This window comes from Sabethes cyaneus, chromosome 2 (genome assembly GCF_943734655.1).
Source record: "Sabethes cyaneus chromosome 2, idSabCyanKW18_F2, whole genome shotgun sequence".
Classification (NCBI taxonomy): Eukaryota; Metazoa; Arthropoda; class Insecta; order Diptera; family Culicidae; genus Sabethes; species Sabethes cyaneus.
In genome coordinates this window covers 183,199,586-183,206,160 of record NC_071354.1, presented here as the reverse complement: position 1 = coordinate 183,206,160, position 6,575 = coordinate 183,199,586, and the positions used below count along the sequence as shown (strand labels likewise).

Genomic DNA, 6,575 nt, shown 5'->3' with positions numbered 1-6,575 from the left:
AGGTAGAGATAGGGGTTTCTGGATAAAATGCTGTGAACCACCTTAATTACTTTACCTTAGTGATGACGGTACGTTATCGATCTTGCGACGATCGAATTATGGTTCTTTAGTACTCTCGAGCCTGGGCTGCCATTCTCCAATCCCTTTGAATCCCAACGTGCATCGTCCTCGATAGCGCACATCCATCAGATGCGGGGTTTGCCTCGAAGTCTATGGCCACTTTTCGGTTCTCTGATAAGTCGACTAACTTAAAAGGCCTAAAAGGTACTTCCACTGCTCTATGATTGATTTAGCTCATATCGACGTCATTCGTACTCGCATTTTTTTAGACAGTGAGCTCTTTTTTCCTCGACTCTAGTCTCTTAATGCTTTTATCTGTTCTGATGTGAACCGCATTGAGCATGCGATTTCTGTCTGGCTCTTCTTATCTGGCACTCTCTGCCATTCGATACCAAAACGGCTGTTACGCTGTCTTTCACGTAATTGTTTTAATGGCATCATGGAAGTTCCTTCATACCCAACTTATAACTTATCCCCCGTCTTCTTGCTGTTCTACGATTCGTTGATCAAGTTTTCTGCCGTATTCCATTGCCACGGTAAATAACCATCAACCGCTGGATATTGAAACACAGACAAATTCAATGTTGGTATTAGGTCCTCGAAAAGACCATACACTAGTGGCATCCGAAAAGTGCCCACCATCAATCAGGACATGATCGATTTGGGAGCAAGTGTCTACATTTGGATGCCTCTAGCTCTAGGTGTGTTTTCGAATATTCAGGCGTGGAAAGTTGGTGCTACAAATGGTCGTACCTCTGGCGACTGCAAAGTTCCAGTGATGGTAAAAACTCAAAATCTTAAAACTCATCAAGAATCAAAATCAACTGTGAATCATGTCAGCTTGATTCTATGCAGAAAAAAATCACGCGTGAGTTTTACTGTTTTCATAGAAAGAAGTACAAAACTCACACATATTTCTTTCCGCTTGATCACATTCTGCTTTACTTCAACTGCTACCCGGAGCTATGCACATATACATACAAATTCCTTGTTGAACAGTATAGGTATTCTCTCGTGCGATTCGTAGCTGTGAGTGAGCGCGAGGGAATAAATCTCAAAATAAATCGCAAAGTTAAACTAAAACGCACATTTACATTATATGTTTATCTAATTCTTATTGGGCTTGTTACTTTCTAGTTGAGAAAATGTCGATTCCGAAAGAAAAATGTCGAAAGAAAAATGTAAATTCCGCCAATATGTTTGCCATCTTAATTCATGAATGTGTGTTGAATTTTTCGGAGCTGATGTTTTCTCTGATGGTAGATTCTTTTTTGCTCTCTGGTTCGTTGTGTGAAATGCTAGCTGCGGAAGAATTAAGCCAAATGTTCACAGCTGAATTTTACATCGTTCACATCGCATAGCAACAGAGACATCGCATATAATATCAAGAGAAATTCATATGTGAGTTTCTCGCTGGTGGTCAAGGTTGAAATTTCATGTGCTTGAAATCTCATTGAGTTTTTTGCTGCTACGAACTTTTCAACACTGCAAAGTTCTCGAGTTTTATACTATTGTCATTGGTCGATAGATGATTAATGACAGAATGGAAGAATTATTCCCTCCCGGTCTGCACATTTGCAACTTTGATGACGATTATCACGTCGTGGTTTGGCCGGTCATGTCCCTCCATAACTCTTTGTTTTTGTTTTCCCAACACTACGAAACCGACTCCACATTTGCCTTTCGACTGCCACTATAATACATGAGGTACCTACATAAATGAAGTACCTGTAATAAGGTCCACTGACGAAGCTCTCGTACACCGGAATTCGGCCTCCGAATTTCCCGAAATAAAAGCGATCTTCACTCCGAGTCCATATAGCTCTTATGTACTGTTGGATCTAATTCGAAATCCAAGTCCAGGCCAAGGTCCAAGTACAGCTCTAGGTCCAAGTACAGGTTTAGGTCCAAATATAGGTCCAAGTCCAGGTCTAAGTCTAAGTTCCGATCTAGGTCCAGTCTAGGTTCAACTCCAGGTCTAAGTCCAATTTCAGGTCTAGGTCTAAATCCACGTGCAGGTATAGGTCCAAGCTCAGGTCTAGGTTCAAGTCCCGGTATAGGTTCAATTCCAGGTCTAGGTTCAACTCCAGGTCTAGGTTCAAGTCCAGGTCTAAGTCCAAGTCCAGGTCTAGGCTCTAGTCCAAGTCCAGGTCTAGGTCCAAGTCCAGGTATAGGTTCAGGTCTACGTCTTAGTCCAAGTCTTGGTTCAAGTCCAGGTCTAAGTCCAAATCCAAGTCCAGGTCTAGGTTCTAGGCCAAGTCCAGGTCTAGATCCAAGTCCAGCTCTAGGTTCAAGTCCAGGTCTAAGTCCAAGTCCAGGTCTAGGTTCTAGTCCAAGTCCAGGTCTAGGTTCAACTCCAGGTCTAGGTTCAAGTCCAGGTCTAGGTTCAAGTCTAGGTCGTAGTCCAAGTCCAAGTGCAGGTCTAGGTTCAAGTCCAGGTCTAAGTCCAAGTCCAGGTCTAGGTTCTAGTCCAAGTCCAGGTCTAGGTTCAACTCCAGGTCTAGGTTCAAGTCCAGGTATAGGTTCAGGTCTACGTCTTAGTCCAAGTCCAAGTCCAGGTCTTGGTTCAAGTCCAGGTCTAAGTCCAAATCCAAGTCCAGGTCTAGGCCCAAGTCCAGGTCTAGGTTCTAGGCCAAATCCAGGTCTAGGTCTAAGTCCAGGTCTAGGTTCTAGGCCAAGTCCAGGTGTAGGTCTAAGTCCAGGTCTAGGTTCAAGTCCAGGTCTAGGTTTAACTCCAGGTCTAGGTTCAAGTCCAGGTATAGGTTCAGGTCTACGTCTTACTCCAAGTCCAAGTCCAAGTCTTGGTTCAAGTCCAGGTCTAAGTCCAAATCCAAGTCCAGGTCTAGGCCCAAGTCCAGGTCTAGGTTCTAGGCCAAGTCCAGGTCTAGGTCCAAGTCCAAGTCCAGGTCCAAGTCCAGGTCAATGTTCTAGTCCAATTCCAGGTCTAGGTCCAAGTCCAGGTCTAGGTACAAGTCCAGGTCTAGATCCAAGTCCATGTCTAGGTTCAAGTCTAGGTCTAGGTTCAAGTCCAGATCTAGGTTCAAGTCTAGGTCTTAGCAGACATGTGAAAGCACGCGCCGCTCCGCACGCCGTGCTAAAACATTCTACTTCGTTCATACGTCACACGCACCCGGTTTCAGTGCACTTCGCCGACTATCGTACGAACAAATATGACTCCGCACATCGGTGCCAATTTTTTTTGTTAGGTTCGGTTTTATATGTGTTGAGTGGGCACGGAGCGGCACCGAGCGAAAACCGACAGCCGAGCGCCCCACTCATACTCTGCCTTTTTTTTCTTTCTTTCGTGCTATCTGCGCAGCGCACTTATCTACCTATCCGAAAACATTCTGTAAATTTCGTAGCGAATAATATGGACATGAAAGTTAAAACGATTAAAGATTGAATTAACGAATTTTTAAACCATACTTTATTTGAATATTATATGCACATCTCTCAATTGAAAACCCGTTTTCGATTGAAATGCATAATTTAACCAAATCAAGATTTATAAAAGGAAGTAGGATAGCTTTTAACTCGCATGGGACATGCAGGTTCGCACATTAAATATTTCGGAACAAAACATAATCTGATGCTTTGTATAAAAATTACTTAGAAAAAAACTGTCCTTAAATCGAAAAATTACCTTGTTTCGAAATGTTTTCCTATAGGTATCATAATAAGCATTACATCGAATCAAAATCATTCTTACTGAGCAGCAGCAGCGGCGGATATGGAACACCACACGGCGTTGTGGAAGGCATCCGCTACCGTTCATAAGTTTTTACCTTATCGCTCCAAGCAGTTATATAGGTTTTTAAATTTGCGAGCGAAACGGCGTGCCAGTACACCAGCCGGCACTTGCTAGAGCACGGCAAAAGCACGGCAAGAGAACGGTGCCCGAACGTCCTGCCAACTCAGTGACGTACACCGAATATGAACGAATGAGAAAGACAGCAAAGAACGAAATCATGCAAGCCGTCATATGGCCCGTCGGTAGCACCGTGCTCGTTGGTGCCTAACCGAAAGCAAGGCACTTCGATCGGGTTTTCGTGTTGTCGGGGAGCGTGCTAGTATGTAGCAACGCCAGTGCGTTCTATTATCGAAAGCACCCAGTGTCGTGCGTATGTGGACGGGTGGCAACCGTGTCGCACCGGGCGGTGTTTATAACAAGTCTGGTCTTAGTACAAGTCCAAGTCCAGGTCTAGGTCCAAGTCCGGGCCTAGGTCTAAGTCCAAGTCCAGGTCTAGGTCCAAGTCCAGGTCTAGGTCTAGGTGCAAGTTCCAGTCCAAGTTCAAATCCAAGTACAAGTCCAAGTCCAAGTCAAAGTCCAAGTCATAGTCCAAGTTCAAGCCCAAATGCTAGTCCCAGTCTAGTAAGAAAGCTGTGTGCCTTTTTTAAGCGAAGGGGGGGGCGGAGGGAGGTGGGGCGAGGGAGTTGCTTCACAGCTTTGTGATAAGTGATGGAAAATGGATTCAATGTAGCAAACAAAATAAAAGAAAGTGATTTGATTACCTAGTCATGCGACGTACTCGATGTTTGTCGTTTTGCCGTTTGAGACAACGTAATGCAGTTCATAACACCAGGGATCGAATTCTTGACTTGATTCATACGTCCGATCTTATCACTGTTATCAGCACATCTGAAAAGGCCTCCGAACCTGTTGTCCGACTGGATCATTCTGTTCTTTTGTTAACCGCTTAGGATCTCCCTGCTGTTTTTTATTATGTCGACGTTCGCATATTTGAGTTCGATTTTCGTAAAACTAACTTAAAATAACTTAAATTGCTATCCCAGATAAATTGGGTCTGTATGATGATCTATACGTCAGTATGAATGCTGATGAATCACTAACAGAAGTGCTTTCAATCATAAACTGCGTTGTTGTTTTTCTGAACTGGTATCCCCGTTCACACCTCCCTAAAACCCACCTTGGTCTAATGCGCGGTTGAGATATTTGAAACGACAACGTTCTAGAATGCTCAAGAAATACCACCGACAAACAAACGAGATACTCGCGTTTATTCCATCGTCCATTCAAAAAGCAATCATTATTTCGAAATAGCATGTTTCGCAACATGGCCACATCGCGGCGTTCGAGTATTGCTCCGAGTTATTAGTATAAAAGCATACAAATCCAAAAACCCTGCAAATGTAAGCTACTCCGCAACATTGGTAACAGTGGGTGCTAGTGTGCAAGCAAAATGTGTAGGTCAATGGTTTTCAAAGCATTTTCTTCGATGTGTCATGTCAGTTCATGATTGGAAATACTGTTGACATTAAAACCAGTTCTCCAAACGCCAATTTGAGGAAGTAAGTCGAGTATACAGTTGTTATAATCGATTGCTGTATAGATCACATATTAGGTCAGACAGAAAGCAACTTACGCAGAAATCTTAAACAATTCTGGTCGTTTGTGAACTCTAAGCGAAAGGCTCATGGTCTACCTACGTGTAAGAGGTTGGGTGATCGAATCGCTTTTACTGTCGATGGAAAGTGCGAACTTTTCGCATCACATTTGGGACTGTAGGGTAGGTGCTCCAGCAGTTGTGGTAGTACCTGTAGTGGAAAAACTCGAATTATTTCATTATTTTTGCAGATTTTGGTGCAAGTGCAAGGAAGTAATTGAAGACCACTTCTATTCGCTCGATACTTCAACGATGTCTCCCTGATTCTACCAAATCTATGTGTGTTGATTTACGCGGATGATTCGAAGATTTACTTAGCCATCCGCAACTTAGATGATTGTTTCCGTCTATATTATACATGATACTCGACAGGTTTACCAGATGGTGCCGACTAAATCATCTTGTGTTTGGTATTGCGATTTGCTATGTAATTTCTTTTCGGCGTCTGAAGAATCATTTTCCTGTTCGACTACTTCATCAACGGGACTGTTTTGAATCGACTCGACCAAATCAAGGATCTAGGTATTCTGTTAGATTACCAATTGACTTTTAAAATGCACTACTCATCGATTGCAACTAAGGGCAACCGCCAACTAGGTTTCATTTTGAAAGTGGCTGGTGACTTCATCGATCTACGGTATCTTCCCGCATTTTTCTTCTCATTGGTAAGATCCATTCTCGATTTCGTTTGGATTATATAATCCTCCTATGAAGAATTGTGGATTTCCCGTATCGAATTAGTGCAGTTTACTACAAAATCTTCCATAGACGCAGTCGCAAGACTTGCCGTCTTATGAAGACCGGTGTGCATTGATTGGCATCGAAACTCAAGAAGTTCGACGAAACATCAACCAAGCCATTTTCGGTGCAAAAATTTTACGATCCAAGATTTGATGGTTCCACATTGCTTGATCAACCACACATCTACGCACCATAACGTATTCTAAGGCCGAGACTACGGCTACGAAAACCTGTGAGCCGTCGATTCCAATAAGCGCATCATTTGTACGATGCTTCAACTTAACCACAAAAACCTTTCGTCAACGCATTCGTAGAAGCTTGTGATATTTTAACGATGTAACTTTAGTTCATTAAGGCCATATGTTAGTT

General features: G+C 43.1%; 1 pseudogene; it reads right to left on the bottom strand.

The window, feature by feature from the left end:
• Positions 1-1,885: 1,885 nt before the first annotated feature.
• On the bottom strand, positions 1,886-3,056 carry LOC128736422 (proline-rich protein HaeIII subfamily 1-like; annotated as a pseudogene).
• Positions 3,057-6,575: the final 3,519 nt, after the last annotated feature.